Source organism: Anser cygnoides, chromosome 14 (genome assembly GCF_040182565.1).
Source record: "Anser cygnoides isolate HZ-2024a breed goose chromosome 14, Taihu_goose_T2T_genome, whole genome shotgun sequence".
Classification (NCBI taxonomy): Eukaryota; Metazoa; Chordata; class Aves; order Anseriformes; family Anatidae; genus Anser; species Anser cygnoides.
In genome coordinates, this window is record NC_089886.1 from 733,860 (window position 1) to 752,107 (window position 18,248).

At 51.2% G+C, this 18,248-nt stretch overlaps 1 long non-coding RNA gene across 21 annotated transcripts in view; it reads left to right on the top strand.

Moving 5' to 3' along the window:
- The first annotated feature begins 1,061 nt into the window (after positions 1-1,061).
- The window catches only part of LOC106032731 (uncharacterized), a 96,418-nt gene continuing 79,231 nt past the window's right edge, over positions 1,062-18,248 (top strand). For 9 of the 21 annotated variants that reach the window (XR_010824916.1, XR_010824926.1, XR_010824931.1 and 6 more), the window contains exons 1-3: positions 10,044-14,039; positions 14,650-14,811; positions 15,139-15,194. This is a non-coding gene — a long non-coding RNA (uncharacterized lncRNA). Of the gene's footprint in view, positions 2,887-3,412; positions 3,507-10,041; positions 14,040-14,649; positions 14,812-15,138; positions 15,195-18,248 lie in introns of those variants that run through there. The other 12 variants (XR_010824919.1, XR_010824924.1, XR_010824917.1 and 9 more) reach the window with 4 other exon arrangements.

Below are 18,248 nucleotides of genomic sequence, written 5' to 3' on the forward strand. Positions count from 1 at the left end.
TGGAGCTGACTAATGCTACATGCTGCAGAAAAACCCTGCTACCCGCTTTGCAGCCATCCCTGAGGTTACTGGCAAATTTAATAGCCAGCCCAAGGTGACTGGCACAGCAGCGCCGATAAACTGTTTGCTTCAAAAATTAAAGAGAATAGAAAGGACAAGTGTATTCCCTCGCTTCGGAGGCAAGGACGCTTAACTTGTGTTTCCCGACTGCACGGATGGCTTTCCAGGGAGCCCGGACGGCAGGAGGGGTGGTGCTGGCTGTGCCCCACGCGGGAAGGAAGGCGGCCAGGCCCGCGGCACCGCGGCACCGCCCCAGGGCACCGCAGGGCACCGCAGGGCACCCCCTGGCACCGCAGGGCACCCCCTGGCACCGCAGGGCACCGCGCCGGGGGCTGGCCCGGGCACTGTGCTGCCGCCGGGTGTCCCGCGGTGCTGTGGGTAGCAGGGGCTGGGGTCTGGGGGTGCTGCCTTCAGTCGTAGGAGGAAAAACAAGTCAGTGTGCGTGAAGCAGAGCAGCCAGAGCAGTGAGTGTGTGAAGCAGTGACAGATGTCAGGCCTGTGACACATATTTATATACAGATAGAAATGAAAAAGAAAAGCCGAAGACTTTGTTTCCAGAGTCTGAGGAATGCATTTCACCTGTCCCCAGCTCTGAGACCTGCAGTCGCCGAGGTGAGCAGAGCTCCAGGCTCTGTCCCTCCCAGGGCGCAGGCTGAGCACCCAGACCAGTCCCTGCTGCACGCGGGGCGAGGGACGGCACCTGGGTGCGCCTGGGGGCGGGCAGCGCGCCCCGCTCACCCCGCTGCTTCCCCACTCACCCCTCGCTGCTGCAGGAGTTTTCTCTCCGTGTCCAGCCCCTGGCTGCTGTCAGGGCGCTGCCCAGGAGGCTGATGGGCTCCTCACCACCAGGTCTCTGCAGGTACTGACTGGCACCAGGGCAGCTGCCGACAGCGGTGCCGAGCCGGTGCTGGCCTCTCCCCAGACTCAGCCATTTGTACGAGCGCGTCGTTTTCCCGGCCATTGCACGCAGTTGCTGCATTTAAACAACAAGATGAACTCTAAGTATAAATTATAATAATCTCTAGCTATGGCATTTCTCTCTGTCCTTCACTCGCAGGGTGACAATTTGTCCTGTAATGATGGAACAGATGGGGGGGAAATATTAGGAAAATTAGATCAAATCGTGGTATAATGCCATGAGATGACTCAGTTCTATTATGGTGTAGTCTTACAAAAACAGGATGTTGAACAAAATGTACTTTTATAGAAAAGGTTTTTTAATGTTGTTATTTCTTCCTAAAAGCTGCACGAACACTCTTCCTGATCTATATCCGTGTATAATGTTGCGTTTCTTTATTTGGGCTCGTGGTATCCTCGACGACTTGGTGGGAGGATACCGACAAAGGGATGATTGTGGAATGGCCCCACAGGACCAGCATTTATGCGCTGGACATTTTCTGGGATGAAGGTCAGCGAGGACAGCCCAGAGCACCGTCCCCAGCTTCTCCCCCTGCTTCCCCAGGCCCCGTCCAGGAGCTGCTAGCAGCCACGCTGCTGCCTGGCGCCGTGGGCTCCAGCCTGGTCCCTCACGAGCGGGTGCCTTGTAAATTTGGGCAGGTTTGGGTACGTTCACGTTCACTAGGGCAGCAGCACGGCCACGAGCAGCCAGACACCCACGTTTCGGTGTTGTGGCACGGCAGGTTTCACGGCACGACACCCAGCCTACGGCTCGTGCCACGGCCAGAGTCAAGGCTGGCATTATTCACTCTATAGCAGGCAGTCAGCTCCCTGCTATCCTCGTCCATCACGGGGGAAAAGCCTTCCCAGGGAGGCACGGAGCCGTGCTGGATCGTCTGCCCGGTGCTGGGCCCGCTCTGCTGCCTGCCGGAGGAGTGCGGCAGGCGGAGGGGCGGCAGCAGGCGGGCAGCGAGCCTCCTGCCCCGCTGAGCCTAAGGCGTGAACCGCCGCGCCGTGATGCTCCGACAGCAGCTCTGCTGCCTTCCCCAGCCGGGGGAAAAGGCCTGCTTCTTCCCTGATTCTGCCCTCGGGCACGGCAGCCTTGCAGGAGCGCTGCCTGCCTGCAGCGACAGGGCCGCAGCCCTGAAGCCCGGCGCCTGCTGCGAGCCCGAGCCCTGGCGCAGGCAGGTTCTGGCCCAGCTTTGGGCCGAGCGGGGCCGTGCCGTGTGCCGGTCCTGGGAAACCCTTTCCTCCCTCCTGCTAGCGAGCGGAGTGCCTGCAGTGAGCCCTTGTCAGGGGCGCTGCTGTGCTCCTAACGCTGCTCGCATTGCTACGCTTTGTTGCTTTGTATTTTTTAAGCCTACAGCACTTTCTTCATGGTTAATATGAAAAGCGGCCAGCTTCCTGAGCACTCGGGGGGAAAGATGCAACTCTTAGGAAGAAGATAAAGAGCTTCTGCAAATATTTATGCACAGAAAATCGATCAAACTGTAATGAATCTCATTTAAAAAACAACTGTGTGTATTTGTGTGGTTGTAGCTCCTGCAGCTGGTGTGAGAAGGAAAAGCTGTTCATCTATCGCAGGTAGATGGGATGAGAAATTGCCCACCAAAACACTTGTCCAGAGGCAGCGTCAGACGAGAAGGGACACTCCTTGTGCCGCGGGGCAGGGATGCCACCTGGTCCTCAGCGCACCAGGAAAGCACTCGGTGCTGTGGGAGCGCAGGCTTCCGCTGGTGGCTGCGATGGAGACACCTGGGGGGCGTCGCCAGGATTTTATTTAATACTCAGTCGGCTGCTGGGAAACAGGTGGCTGCATCTCCGCTGGGGCCTGAGCCTCTCTTGGCAGCTGGGTGCTGCTGCAGGGGCTTGGAGTTTGCTTCGTCCTCCTGCTGTGGCGCTCTGCCTGCCCCTGGGTGCCGGCCTCAGGTAGGAGCCTCTGGCTCTCGGGTTTCTGTGCTGGAGGGGATGGCAGTGCTCTGCAGCTTGACCTGAATAGCGTAACTGCTGCTTGAAATCGGGCTGACTTAAATCGAGATTCTGCGTGACGTTTATAAGCAAGCTTTACTTTCCTTCTCCGTGTTCAGCTTTTCCCTTTGTAACACCTCAGGAAAAAAAAGATTTTAAATACTAAAAACTGGTCAGAGAAGCTGTCGTGTAATGGCTGTGAAGCTTCTGAGTTGGTGTGCTACAATAAAACAAAGTACTAGAATAAATCTCATTAACAAGTAAGCAGAATGTATATTGTTCGGAAAGCCCCATAAAATCTCTGCTACCTGCCAACGACGAGGCTGTAACTGCTTTTCTCTGCAGGTATTGCGGAGACCCACAAGTTGCCCTTTACTATGAGGAAATATAAAGCAAAGGCAGTAATTAATAATAACCCAGCGTGATGAGAAGTGTTCTACCAGGCAGGAAATTGTGTTTAAATACAGACGAGCTCTTTCTGTTACAGCAGCTGAGCCTGAGCCTCCAGGAGAGAGTACTGCGATTGGATTCAGAAGCACAACAGCAAATTGCTGACAACCTTTACATACGCGTGTGTGTGTGTATGTATACAATCATGGGTTTTATTTAGTTATCCAAATTTTTCTTTAGTCTCTGACCTGATCAAGTACGTCTGTTGTTGTTATTGTATAAACAACCTGGCCACCAGCTTCTCTCCCTGTATAAGGAGAGGAAAGCAGGCTCGTGCCCGGGTGGGGGGCTCAGGCTGTCGCCAGCAGGTCCCTGCACCAGGCCCTGCTCCCGGGGGGCTTCCGAGCACCCAGCCCCTGCGCTGTGGGGCTGGCAGCAGCCAGGCGTGGGATCAGGCCCGAGAGCCAGTGTTTGGTGGCTGGGGTTTGCTCGCCGTGTCGCCGTCGTCCTTCTGAGCAGACGTGCCCCAAAACTCGCTCCTGGTGCCCCAGCACATCGCTGGTGGTGCCGGAGCAGCCGTGGGGCGACGGGGTGGAGGGGGCAGAGCCGGGCGCTCCCCGTCCCGCTGCTAAGGGTGGCCAGGCTCAGTCCGTGGGGACGCTTGCTCTGGGGCAGGAGCGAACATCTCACCTCTCGTCTTCTTCCTGTCGGGTGAATAAATCACTTCTTGGCAATTACTTCTGCCAGGAACCTAACATCTCTTTAGAGAGAGGGAAGTAAAAATAGAAACAGGAGGGAAATTAACGTTTGGGGAATGTGATGCAACATCTAGATTCTCAATACTTTTCTTTGCTTCTAAATCCAAAGAAGGATAAAAAATGCAAGTGTGTTTGAATGTGATATAAAGGCTAGTACTGAAACTGCAGGCTTTGGACACGAGGGAGATCTCCTGGAAGCTGTGCTGCCGGTTCCCCTGCTGGTGCCGCTTCCTGCCTGCAGCATCCCTTCCCCGCTGCCTGCTGGCGCCTGCAGCAGCCTCCCCGCGGCGAGGGAGCCGGAGCCGTCCTCTGCTGCCTGCGTCCGCCTCTGTGCCAGAGAAGGTCCGAAACAGGGTGCTGGGCTGCGGGGCTCTGCACAAGGAGTGCAAACGTAGGGGTGGGGTGGTGCAACACGGGCATCCCTGGAGTCGTTTGTATGATCAGCTTGAACTCTGATCCCCCAAAGCTGCTTCCTACAGAGGCTGATGTGTTTTCTATTGCCACACATGTTTAGATTTATGTCAGCAAGCACAAGAACTTTATCCTTCATGATAAGTCTTGGGAGAATGGTTTCACTCTGATGCCTTGGTTCAGGGTCAGCTCTGGTCAGGGCCTGTTCCGCTGCTCCCCTGCAGCGGGCTCTGCTTGGTGCCCCTCGTGGCCGTGCTAGCTCCTCGTGGCCGCTGCTTTCCTCGTGCTTGTAAGATCAGCGCAGAAGCTTCCAGGGTGTTTATGCTTGAGTTAGGGTAGATGCGGAGCTCTCACAGATAAATGCTCCCCTTGATCTACCTGACGGAGCTCACGTAACATCAAGTCATGCAGTCTGACTTTTAACATGAGAAACCGATGATTTTTTCCTCAATCAATCTTGTCAGGTGTATTATTTTTAAAATACATGAGCACATAGGAGCCAGTAGTTATATCCAAAATCTGCATGTATCCGATCTCCGTGACTTTCTGCAGCCATCAGGGTCTGTGCCCGTGACATCCCGGCTGTGTTCGGCCGCTCCAGGAGCGGGCTTCCTGAGCAGACCACCAGCCAAAAGCCACCTTTCGTATTTTAAGATGTCCCTGAGCCTGTTTTTCACTCGCAGTACAAGTCCTTCCCCTCTGGTGTTCACCTTTATGTTAGGAGGTGCAAATAGCTGGGAAATTCCACGCCGTATGCTGACCTACTTTACAGCAGTTTTTTAAAGTACTGGGAAAAGAGCCAGGAAGTGAAGTCTTAAATTTTATTTTATTTTTTCGAGGTTGCCCATTAGCTTCTGTCATTCCCTACAAGATGCGAAGCAGGCGTTGGAGTCGCAGCTGCAGCCTTGCTCCCCAGGTGAGCCCGGAGCTGTGCGGGCTTGTGGGGCATGGTGCAGCTCCCGGGGGGCTGTTGTGCGCCTGGGGCTTTGAAATCAGTTCGTCCTTCCTCAGTCGGGGCAGCCTGCTCTTACTGAGCTGCAGGATGCAGGAATAGCTGGTCAGGTTTTCTGAGAGGAGCTGGAATTACAAGGATGCAATTTTTATAGGTAGACAATCCTGGGGCTAGCTGAGAAATATTCCTGAGCGCATGGGGAATCCATTTAGTTTTCTCTAAGATCAGCCCTGTGTGTTGCTAGGAGGGGGGTTACATTTGCGTACCAGATCCCGGTATCTACAAAGTCCATCGCTTTATTAATAGGTCTGGTACGGAGTTTGAGGTGGGGAAAAAGGCAGTGCGCATGTTCCTGGTTTCTCAGAAGCAAAATTTTTTGGGAAAAAGCTTAAACCTTTTCTACCTGCAGTGGCCTCCTCCATGAAGGTCATGGGAGAGCCTGGATGGGAAGGACCCGCTGGGGGCCTCGGGTCCCCAGGTCTTCGCAACGCCCTCAGTGAAGAGGAAGAGGCGCTTGGATAATGCCGTTAATATGCTTTAGCTGTTGGTTAAACCTGGAAGCGGCCAAGTGGTCATCAGGCTGGGCCTGCTGCACGCTGTAAGTTCCTTCCAGCCGAACTCAGTGAACCCGTCTACTCTAAACCGACATTCTTCTTTCATTTATTTTCCCCCTCCCTGGGCCCTGCTGCTTCTGCGTGCCCGCAACTTCCTGAGGCTTGTCGGGGTGCTGAGGGTTGCTGCATCACCTGCTGACTGGTCTCAGAAAATATCAGCTGTAACGATAACATCAGAGGGCTTGAGCTCCTGTTTTCTGTCGGAATGGCAGCAGTTTGCATAGCAGTCTTGTGCTTTGGCCAACGGATGTTTTTCCAGAAATGAAGACTTTTACTTGGTGCGTAGAAATTAAAACCAGAACAAGCACAAAATCCATGACAATGCACCTTAACGTCCTCAGGGAGTAAAGGGTCTAACAAGCGGCTTTTGGTAGCAAAACAGTGTTAGTAGTTACGTTTGTTGGTCTGATGTTAATTTACAAGTGAGCAATGGGCTTCTGGGGGGGAAACTTGTGCATTTTCACTCTCGCCTTTGCTTTGCTATGGAAAATCACGTTCCAGCTCCTGCTGCAGGAGTTGAAATCTTCCCATCCTTTATGGTGGGGAAAGGACAGAGGTGCTTCAGCTTCTAACAACAGGGAAGCGTTGACTCAAATCCTTTTCTTCCCATTTAAAGTTCCAGAGGGGACCACGCTTCCCTGTTCCTCCCCAGACTGCAGCAGCAGCAGCTCCACGCAGCCCTGCCAGGTCTTCCACCTGCTGATTTTAAAGCAGCCTCTGGTAACGAGCCCCAGCTCCTAATTAGTGCCTTACCAAGAAGCCGTCTGCGTGGTGGTGGTGGGGATGGTGCCGCAGGCTGCGACGTGCGGGGACGCCTGGCCCAAGGCAGGCAGCAAGAGCCAGCTCGTGGCTTCTGGCTTCTGCCCGCGCTGTTTGCTGAAGCCTCTCTGAGCATGCTTAAGGCACAAGCATGCCGGCTCATAGTCAAATGATTTTTTCCTGGGTACACTTTATTTTACTTTAAAAGGAAAGGCAAGAGTAACACTGAACTGTGCAACTAACCTGAGTTGTTTTCTGTAGCCATCTTTGAATACCGCTGGAAACACAACTGAGCGCTAGGTAAGAGGTTGCCGTGCTGTAGTTGCAATTAGAGTGCCTTCTGCTCAAGTCCACGGGCTGCAGGTAATTTACAGAAAGTGCTTGCAGTACTCTGGATGCTTGCACTTGATGGGGAGAGAAAAGGAGGTCGGTGTTCACCTGAAATATGCTTGTTATTAGCTGCACTTCTTGGTGTTTCTGCAAGGCATAATTTAAAAACAATTTTTTTTTCTGAATTGCACCATCTGGAGGAGGAAAAAAATCAATAATGTATTTACATGAGGCTCAGTGGCTCTACCTACCGCTCTCACATCAGCGGATGCAGCTTCTGTTGCTCTGCCCCTTTCTGGTTAAGGATCCAGGTGCGGTGCTCTGCCGGGGCACGGGGCTTGCAGTCCGTCCCCCTGCGTGGGGGTGGGTGGGCACTAGGCTCTGCTGCACCGACTGCCAGGGCCAGCAGTCACTATCTGGACTTTCTTTTGTCTGGAGGAAAAAAAAAAAGGATTGAGAACTTCCAATTCCAGTCATGTTGGTAGAAGAAGGAGCGCTCCCTGCCTAACGAGATGAGACTCAGGCCCGATGACGTTAGCTGCTGGGAGAGAGGGCTAAGTCCTGGTTTGATGGCAATGAAGTGCACTTGTCCATGGCTTTTTTCCACTCCAGAGATCAGGAGCGTGGACAGCACACTTCTCTGACTTTATTGAGTTGATCCCCAACCGCTTGTTGCCTACTGCCTTTGTTAGCTGGAGGAGGCTGCAGGATTTGCTGGATGATTTCAAATGCTCTTTTTTTAGATGTCACCAAAATAACATGTTTGCTCTGTTGTTTGGATCTCAGTTTTACTGGAACTGCAGATAAACCAAAGGTGAACAAAGAAAGCTTTGCCTTTTGCTGTGTCCCAGCACGGTCTCTAACACACAGCTGGCAGAACCGTAAATCTGAAACCTGCAGCCATAATTATCTGCCTGGGAGCGAGTCTCTAAGCTGTACAGTTGGTGGTGAATTGCATCCTAAAAGAAAGCTAGGCTCAACTAATGTTACAAGTGGCCGAAATAGCTTATTCTAGAAACAAATTGATGATGATAAATCTTTTACAGTGATTTTTTTTTTTTTGTATGGCACTCCATCTAAATACATTAGAAATTGTTGGTGTTTTGTACTGCTAGTGAGAAGAAGGAAAATGCAGCTGTTCCCTTAGCGAGTGGATGCCTTCCTTGGGCTCAGAGAAAGCTTCGGGGTTAGCTGTCTGCTGCTACACTCTGTGATCAGGATAAAATTTCCTCCTGCTGTTGGAGGACAGGGCTGTGCCTCCCTGCAGCGTGGGGAGGATCAGGGGCCCCCTTCTCCTTGGTGTTCCCTGCCCAAGCAGTGCTGTGGGGCTCCTGGCCAGGCACTGTGCTCAAGCACCACGAGCCGTGCCTCCTTCCCACCTGTTCTGGGTACGGTGGTAGTACTGGGGACTCTGAACTCGTGTGTCCGTGGGATGTGTCCAGCTCGCATTTCAAGCCTTTTCCTGCAAGGACACCCAGTGCCTGAGAGCCTCACTTAGTTGTGAGACCCTACAGTCTGGAGCTAATGAGAAGTGCTTGCGTTGGCATCGTTGTTGACTGTATTAGAAGCAATCGATGGCTTCTGAATCGTGTTTTCACCTCTAGCCCTATTGCTGCATGGCCTGAGCCAAGTGGCACTGCCGTTGTCCTCCCCGGCCCTCCGGTGCTGCGCAGCACGTCCCGACGGGTCACCGGGCCCGGCTGCGGCTCTCCTGCCCGCTGGCTGCGAGCAGTGAGAGGAGTCAAGAACCTGGGGAAAACCAGCAGCTTGGAGCTCAGTTCCTCGGCTGTACGATGGGATCGGGTGTCCTTGGGCCCGGCAGCGGGCTCTGTCTGCTCGGCTGTGCCCGCTGGTGAGAGGCTGCCCGCGGCTGGGGCTGCGCTGGGGGGGTGGCAGCGAGCACAGGTCCCGTCCCCTTTCTCTTGGCTGCCCGCAGAGACAAACGCAGGGTGTCAGTTAACGGGGGACAAGCAGGCTCAGGGACAAGTAACAGGATGATCCCGCTGATGCCGGATCAACAATTAGGGGATTTTCTCTGGTGCGCTCTTGCTTGGAGCAGCACCTCGGTGCCGCCCTGGCGCTGCCGCTCTCTGCTCCCCTTCTTCCAGGCAGAGTTGGCTGCGGGTGAGCCCCGCTCTGCAGGAGGGCAGGGCAGTGCTGGCAGCTGCCTCCCGGTAGATTAGGCTGTAATTCGTGGGCTTTCATCTCCGGAGCCAGGGGAAAATTCTGCAATTTGGAGCAGGACTTCTTTTTTTTTTTTTTTTTCTTGCTATTTCATCTTATGTTTCTTCTGTACTTGTTGCTGCTTTAGACTGTAATGAACTCCTTTTTTTTTTTTTTCTTTTAGGAAGAATTCCCATCACTTTGAAATTATTACTTTTTTTTTCTTTATTGGAAGATTTTTCTTCTTAATATCACTGACCGAGGGCCCAGAAGATCATGAATTAAATAGTAATTCTTCTGTCTTCGCTTTCCCATTTTCCTTCCATAAAATCCCTTCCTAATGACCAGTGATCGCAGCTTAGCCTGTAAGAGCAGGCTCTGTAAAAGCGAGCCCGTGAGCTGGGGGTTACTTCCAGCAGTAGCAGGTGATCGTTCAAAATCCCATTAAGCATGCAATTTCAGAGTGAGCTCGAAATGCGTGAGCAAGGAGCGAATATCGGGTAAATGCTCCTTTGTTTCACTTGCAGGGAAGTGTTCCCAAGAAAGAACTACCTGCTCTGTTCGGTGTTACCTGTGATGATCAACTGATTGAGTTTCATTGACCAGGTTAATATCGAGCCCTTGTGCAATTACTGGGAAAGAACAGAATGTGATTTCTTTTTGCCTTGCTTTTGTGATGTGGAAAGGAAGGTTTATATTTCAAATGGTCTTTTAATTTGTGCAAGCAGTCTCTTGAAAAAGACTTATTTAATTTAGGCCAGGTTAGGAAAGCAATTCTTGAGGTCATTCTTAAAGTAAGACTTTGTTATACCCCTCCACCCCCCTCTTTAATGCAGAGCTGCAGGAGGCTGTTAATCTTCATTAGGGAATAAGCTTGAATTAAGGCTGCATGGGCTCTGCAGCCAGAATGGTTCCACCTGCGTACTGCACGGAGCAGGATCACAACGGCTGCTGGCAACATGGGTTTTGTTCTCATTCTTTGTTTTATGTCTGTTCAAAATCTGATGGACCTCTTACAGGTCCATATTTGTTTTAAAAATTAGAATAATCCCTGCCTTCATGCCTCTGGTGCTACAAAATGGTTGATGGGAGGTCTATAAACAGTTCAGGCTCCTCACGGGGCAGGGATCTGCCACGTGGGGCAGGTGGGACCCAGCAGCACGATGGGGAAGGAGTTCCTAAAAGTCCTGGTCCTGGTTACTTCTAGCTCATACGCCTTTCTGAAAAGGGTCTCAAATGGGATCAGAAATCATGTATTTTGGCATTAAATTTAACTGTTGAATTCACGTGAAAGTTTGGAAATCTAAGATCAATCAAAGTGTCTTTCTGTGATGAATCTGCCTTGTATTAAAAATAATAACAAGCTTGGCAATGGAAAACTAATATTAAAATGCCTTGTTTTGACACTTCTGACAGTATTTAATGAAATGTTGTCAATTGGTTATTTAAGAGCTTTTAATACAGTAACATTTTCCAGTGGAAAACAGGTTTGGTGTAAACTTTCTGTAAATGTTTTCAATTAGCAGGGCTGGCACAGAGGCAGAAAATGTCTTTTCATGCACGGGCATATGGAAGCTGGGGATGTTGCTAAATCCCAGCAGCCGTGTCAGCACCCGCTCTGTCTAACAAAGAGGAAAACGATTTTCGTTTCATCTCCGTAGGAAACGAATAGTCAGTGGCTTTTTACGCCTGTTAAGTGAACACAAAGTATTAATCGTAATACGTCTACACAAATCAAAGTAGTCCATCTGCTCTCGTGACCTGTCCTGCCCCTCGGTGGCTCTGGGATGGCTTCCTGCCCGCGCGGCCTTGTCTCCAGCCCCTGCCCACTCGGACAGGAGTAAGCCACGGCCCCTGTCTGCTGCCAGAGGGGGGCCAAAGGCTGATTTTTAAAACCTTGCTGCTCCGCTCCGGACCTTGGGCTCGTGGCACAGCTCTCACAACTGCAGGCGCCCCGCTGCTGCTGCAGGCCCTGCTGTGTGCGGGTGTGAAGGCTGAGCAGGGCAGGCCCGGGCAGGGCAGGCCCCGGCAGGGCTTCTGCCTGCGGGCAGGGGGCAGCCGGAGCCCCGCGCAGCCGGCGTGCTGCGGGCGCGTGTCCCAGAGGTGGCTGGAGCAGGGCGAGGGCAGGGTGCGGCGCCGCGTGCCACCTGCCAGCGCTGGGGCCTCCCTGCCTGCCGGGGCTCCGGGGCGGGAGCTTCTCTCTGCGTTGTGTTAGCCTTTGCCCGTTATTTCCACAAATCTATCCTATCGCTTCTGTGCGGTTTAGCTGTGTTTGGTGTTAAAAGGATCGCCATCTGTTAGTTTAACTTCTTGCTTGTCACTTCATTTCATGCCTCCTTATTCTTGCATTATGAGAAACAGCAATCAGTGAATTCCCTGGTTACGTCCTCTGACGCTCACAGCTTGACGTAGCCGCATCATAGCTGTCCTTCTGCAGTCCCTGTGGGCCAGGGGATCCTGGGCTTCGTTAAGCTGTCACTGGAGCTTTTCTGCTACTTGGTTCACTATTGTCAGCAGTCTGCGCCTCTTCTGAACTGTATTCAGAAGCAGCAGCCAGAAAAAAAAAAAAAAAGCCAGCAGTTAACAATATCAATTAGTCTTTTTTTTAAACTACTAGCATGTGCACAGGAACACAAGTGAGCTCAGGTGGTTGTTGGGGTGTATAGGTTTTTTCACTTTTAGTTTCTTCCCTGTGATCTGTGCCTGATCCCTTAGAAGCAGGGCATAAGGTGTTTGGTTTATTCTGCAGTATGCAAAGGGTGGCATGGTTTCTGGCTCCTCTGCACAGATCAGAGCATCCGTGGGCTCTGGCTGTGCTCATGAACCCCTCATGTGGCTGTGACAAGTCGGCACTGAGGAGCTGGGGGGGAGCAAGCCAGGTGTTGTCTTTTTGGGCAGTTTAATACAAACGCCACCGTGCTGGCAAGGTAACGCTTCCCCAGCTCCGATCTCCTGTCTGTGCGAGATGCAGCGCGCTCGCGGCTGCCTGCATGCAGCACGTCTCCAGCGGCATCGCTGCTGCTGCCGAGGGGCAGGGCCGCCCCTTGGGTGGCGGGGGAAGGAGGCTTCATGGGGATCCATCCGGCGAGAGGGGAGGCATCTTCGTCAGAAAATGATCATAACTGCAGAAGAACTGCAGATGGTCAAATGCTGCTCTTGGCCTCATGCGTTCTGTGACTTTTATGGAGCTTCCTTATGATGGAGGTTTGGAAACAAAACTCTGCGCAGGGTGAGGCTCTGATCCTGCCTCAAAGCCCGTGGAGCCTGATCTCTTGGCAGCATGCTTCCAGGCTTGTCTACAGAGTTTAAAAACAGCAGCGCAGAACAGTGGGTTAGCTGAACTCCGTACCGATGGGCAAGGGACGTGGTGGATGGGCGGCAGAGGCAGCACCCGCTGGGGCGTGGGCTGGCTCCGTTCTCGCCTCCCCGTGCTCTGCTTGGTGCTTGCTCCTCTTTTAGAATGTCAGGATCTGGTGCAGAGAAAAAAACGCACCCCTTGTGTTATCAGGTGGAAACCTGCCATAGTGATGAATGTCTCTTCAAAAAAAAAAAAAAAAAAAAATCAAGAGACCAGAGCCTGCATTTTTCTGTATGGTGCAGAACACCGTCTGTGTGTGTGGTCCACAGCAGGGTCCGTCTTCGGCATGCCATCACTCCCCTTGCAGCACGGAGTATGAGCCGTGTTCTCCACAGGGTTTTCATGTGACATTTAGGACTGTTTTACCTGCCTTAAAGCACCTCTTGGACAGGAGTCTACAGTCCAAGCGTGCCCTGAAGGTGTGTAGGATTGGAACAAGTCTCCTTCCCAAGCCACTGGGTGCCTTTCGTGGAGCACCACTAAGGTAGCGGGCGGTTAAGGTGGTCAGCTGCTGCAGCTCAGCTCCTGCTGCGTTGCAGGCTTTGGTAACTACGTGGTTGCTTTGTGCTGAATTTGAAACAACCCAGTCACGGTGCTGGGTGCGTGTTTCCTGCTACAGGATTTGCAGATGAACAAAATGGTATTATTGCAGTTACAGTTTGTGCTGCCAAGATAGCCAGCTCATAGGATGCTAGTCTTGCAAATTGTAGCTCACAGATCTGACGCATCAGCGTGCAGGCTGGGGACACAGAGAATGGCGAAAGCTGCAGCCACGCTGCTCATGTCGTGGTAAGGCCTGGGCCTGTTGTGTCCCGCTGCAAGGAACCAGCTGTTCCTGAGCCTCAGGGCACTGCCTGGTACTCCCGGACTTTGGCGATCAGACCTGAGTGTCTTTGGTTGTTGCCAAAATACCTCTGCCATTTTTCAGAGCTCTGCTGCAGGTCACTAGAGATGAGACTTCCTCCAGGCACGAGATCATCTGGGTTCTGAAGTCAGAGGTGATGCAGGCACCCGGGAGCCTGTGCTCCTTTGGAAGCCTACAGGAGGAGGGGGGAAAAGGCCTCCGCTTCTGGGAGGCAACAGAGCCCAAGAAATGCAATGCAATGCTGAAGTCAAAACCAAACTTTCAGAATGGTATATCTGGATGATAAAACTTAGCAACCGGTGAAGATTTTTCTACCATTTCCACAAAGTGCTCAGGTTTCATGTTGCTCAGATTCCTGTGCTGGCAAGAGCTGTCTGCTGCTGCTGGCACCGGGGGCTGCAAGCACCTCCAGCTCCTCCCTCGTCCTCACGCGTTCTGAGATTGCTTGGGACCAGAAGGCAAAGCCTCTGTACCGCAGCTGTTTGCCTTTGCCCATGTACGCTGCTCAGAAGAGGTAGGTAGGGGGTTAATTCAATACCAAGTGAAAATTGTTTCCCCCCATTTAGAATGAAAGTGCCTAACGAAAACGCATTAATCGTTCTGCCAGAGCGGAACGGAGCGTTTAGCGGAGTAAGCGGCAGTTGGGTCACTTCAGATCAATCTTCCCCTGATTTCTGTGTTAACCTGAAGCTGCAGTCAGGCCGGGCAGAGCTGTGCTGCCGAGGGGCTGCTGGCCCCGTGCTGCGCCTGGCCGTGGGGACGTGCCCCTGGCAGGGGCGAGCACAGGCAGTGGGCGGTGAGAGCCGGCCCGGGGACGTGGGGCTGCGCTGCGCCGGTGTCCTCGGAGCTGTGCGGAGAAAAGCCCGCTCGCTGGATGCCATCTGCACTGCACAAATCGATAGGCCTCTGAGAATATGTCAGCAGCTTTCAAGAATGTGTGTTTGAGGCAAAATGCCAGTTGTTTAGATGGAGAAAATCAGGGGGGTATCTCTTCATTTCAATTAGGCAGCCTGCATATTAACATTTTCCCAGTAGAAATCGGGCTCGTTTCCTCCTTGGAAGCCAATCTTGGTTCCTTCTGTTATTGTTTACTGTTCTAGATATGCATTTCTTTCTGCCTGCAGAACCTGCTGCAGATACGGGTCTCCTCATCTCTCTCCTCCTGGGCACAGACGGGAGGACGGCCTGGGGACTGCATTCATCTGGTAGCACATTTCGAGTAGGAGCTGGTCCACCCTCTGTTGCTAAACAAGGACCAGCGCGGTGATGGCACAAAGCTCCTCACGGTATTTAAACAAGCAATGAAAGGTTACTTTAGCGTTTAGGAAAGGCCTTAAAGATATTACTTTTCTGAGGCTTTTCAAATTGCTTCTACGATGCGCGTATGTTTTTCCTGTGTATAAAGCTGATTATGCTTTGTGGCTACCAGCTGATTATCCTATTGTGGACTGAACTCCTGTTTTAATACGTCAGAACACAGAAACTGCACTCTTGAGCTCCTGGTGGCCACTCAAATCAGCTACTCCATTTCAGAAAGGGCTGTTCACTTTGGTTGAGTGAGCTGAGATATTTCTGAACTGACTTCTGTGATCTTTCTGCCACTTTGTTTGCAGCAGCCGAAGCTGAGCAATCAGTTGATCACATCTGAAAGCAGAACTGCACACACCAAGTAAGCTTGTGGTTTTTTTCTGCTCGGTATTCTGCAAGTGTCGTGGTCCTGGGACAATTCTGTGGGTTTTGTTCTGGAGTGAAAGAATGCAAAGGACTTAACAGAACTCTCTCTAAAAATGATTTTTCAAGTAGCTCCACTTACAAAGCGTTGTGAGAAGCTGGTGGGTCACAAGCTCCTATTAGTGTTTTTCCTGCTGTGGTCTAGCCCGGCAGGCAGCTCAGCACCACGCAGCCGTTCGCTCGCTCTGCCCCTCAGCAGGATGGGCAGAACTGGGGGAGGAGAAAAGTAAAACTCATGGGTTGAGCGAGAGACAATTTAAGCAACACCAGCTTCCCAGCCAACTCTGCTCGGTTTTATTTCTGAGCATGACACCACGTGGCATGGAACATCCCTCTGTGCAGGTTGGGCCACCTGTCCCGGTCCTGTCCCCTCCCTGGCAGGGCGGTGTGAGGGGCTGGAAAGTCCTTGGCTTGGTGTAAGCACTGCTCTGCAGCAGCTGAAACGCTGCTGCGTTATCAGCATTATTTTCCTCCTAAATCCAAACCACAGCGCCATACCAGCCACTATAGCGGAAATTAACTCTACCCTGTTCAAAACTAGGACAGAAGCATTTCTCTTCCTTGTGAATTTAGACACTGATATCATTAAGCTAGCTCCTGGAGGATGGTTTTCCCGTCCGGTTGTTTAGCTCAAAGTAAATGACACGTCTGAGTACATGTGAGGTAATGTTTCCCCATGGATGGTCTTACGTGCTGGACAGAGAACCCGAGTATCTAGTAATGTGCTTGAAGGATTTCAGGCCTATTTTATGTTCTGAAATGCAATATCCAATTTAGGTGATTTTCAAATGGATGTGGCAGCATGGAAATTTCAAGAGCATCTTTTAGAGCTTTACTGATTTTAATAGTATTGGGCTTGACAGCTTTAATGTGCACCAATGATGATGAATATAAAAATTTGTGATGCTTCTCGTAGTAGTGTTGTTGCTGAATTTTCTGTGAGTAGCAGCATCCTATCGCAGCATGATTGGCACCAGTGAAGTTTCTTTGATGTAGGTGCAATAAAACACCTTTAATTACTGACACAATTAGTGCTGCTGATGTCCATGGTACATTGTACAATTCACTGAATGCTTCATGAATATTTACGCCATCATCCACAAACCAGAGGTTTAAACCAACTTCTATTGGAGTCTGTTATTTCATCTACCATAAATGTCTGCTGCTCTTCAGAATATTCTGCTTATGACATGAAGAGCTGCAGTTTCCGTTCTTTCATTCTGGGTGAATTCGTCTGGGTTTGTGAACGTTTCGACATTTTTTCAGCCATTTTGAAATATCAGGATACGCTCTGCCTTCGAACAGAGCAGTTGAATAAAATTATGATCGATCTCTCAGTTTAAGAACGTGTTTTCTGCTTTTCACTGTGATGGCCCTTTTGAGTACAACCCCTTTTCTGGCAGTGTAATGTGGGCTACAGTGGTCTTCAGTAAGCAGATGCAAAAAGCTGTCTGGAAACTGTGGAGCTAAATAACACGGCATTAATGAGAGTCAGCTGGGATACTGAGGATGCAGCTCGAAGCCCCCAGGTGGTAGGACAAAGACTGCTTGCTGTCTAGCTTTGTCTGCAAAGCAGGTCAGGCAGTGCTGTCGGGGATGTCTCGCCGTACAGTGTCACTGAAAGAACCGATCTAGAGGTGACGGTGCAAAGGCTGTAAGAATGACAACTGCCCTGGGTTTTAGGGAGTATTGGTACTTCTAGGCAGGACAGCTCTGCTGTGACTGTACAGCAATGAGCAACGTAGTGACCTCCAGAGAAGAAAGTGACTGTGCACCCCGTACAGGGCAGCAGGACACAGCCCGTCCCTGTGGCTGCTGCATCTCCTGGGGACAGGCAGTGCCCATTCGGTGCCGACTACAGTAAGCACGCGTTTGAAATGAATACCAGGCTGCATACAGACGAGCTGAGGATGGCTGAGGTTTCTTTCCTTGCACAGTAATGGATGTGTAAGCTGAAAGCCACTGGAGATGAAGACTGAAAGAAATTAAACTGTGTGCCCAGAAGACTGAAAGCTCCCGAATTCATTAATGAATAGTGCTAGAGACCTCAAATCGGTCATTTGGAAGTGAAGACAAAATCAGTCCCAAGGTAGTACATCTGCTCACCCAGGGACTGCCATGATGGCATCAGCTTGTCGAAAAACTCATGAACCCAGCCACCTTCTGTACCCGTGCTGCTTGTGATGTAGTTTCCATTCCAATGGTGGGAAGATTTGTAAAAATATGCTTTACATGCTTTGTGTGCTGCTGAGGGTTTGTGGAGCAATGCAGTGCCTTCACGTACTCCTGCATGTCCTGCAATGAGGAAGCAAACGACCCTGGCAGCAACAAGCTCTGCACTTTGCTCTTGTGTGCGGTGATCTCACTGTAGCCCTCTGGAAGGAGGAAAGTTTGATGTGGCTCATAAAATGGAAGCCCTTTCTTGAGATTGTCTATATTTCAACAGTGATGGGTGCACTAAGGTGGAAAACATATTAGTGTGATGTATGCACCTCTCTCCCAGGTTTAAAAAACAAAGAAGCAAGCCCATTCAGCTGTAGGAGCATTCCCCCTAATGGTCTGTGGAGCTTCCCTAGGGTAGAGTTCTTGGTATAATTAGTTCCTTATTGCTGGCCATTCTCTCTGTCTCTGTGCAGCCTCCCCTGTAAGGTCTGAAATGGCAAATTAACCAAGTTAAACAAGAACCTCTGTGCACTTTGTGATATATAATCACACTTTGGAGACGTAGCAAAAGCCCTGTGAATACCAAATGTTAGTTACTAGAGGGAAGGTAAAGCCCAGACAAACTTGAGACTCTGTAACAAAAAAGCATGCCACTCTGGCTGTAATGTTGTTTTCGGCATCTTACTATTAATTTTCTGAGTATCTGTGCATTTCTCTCCCAGATGAATGGTTCATGAAGTGGGTCACAGCCCCGTTCTCAAGGCCTTTGGATGTGTGTGGCCTGCTTGTCCTCAGAGAGTAGATTTTAAACAAAATGACATCCAAACTG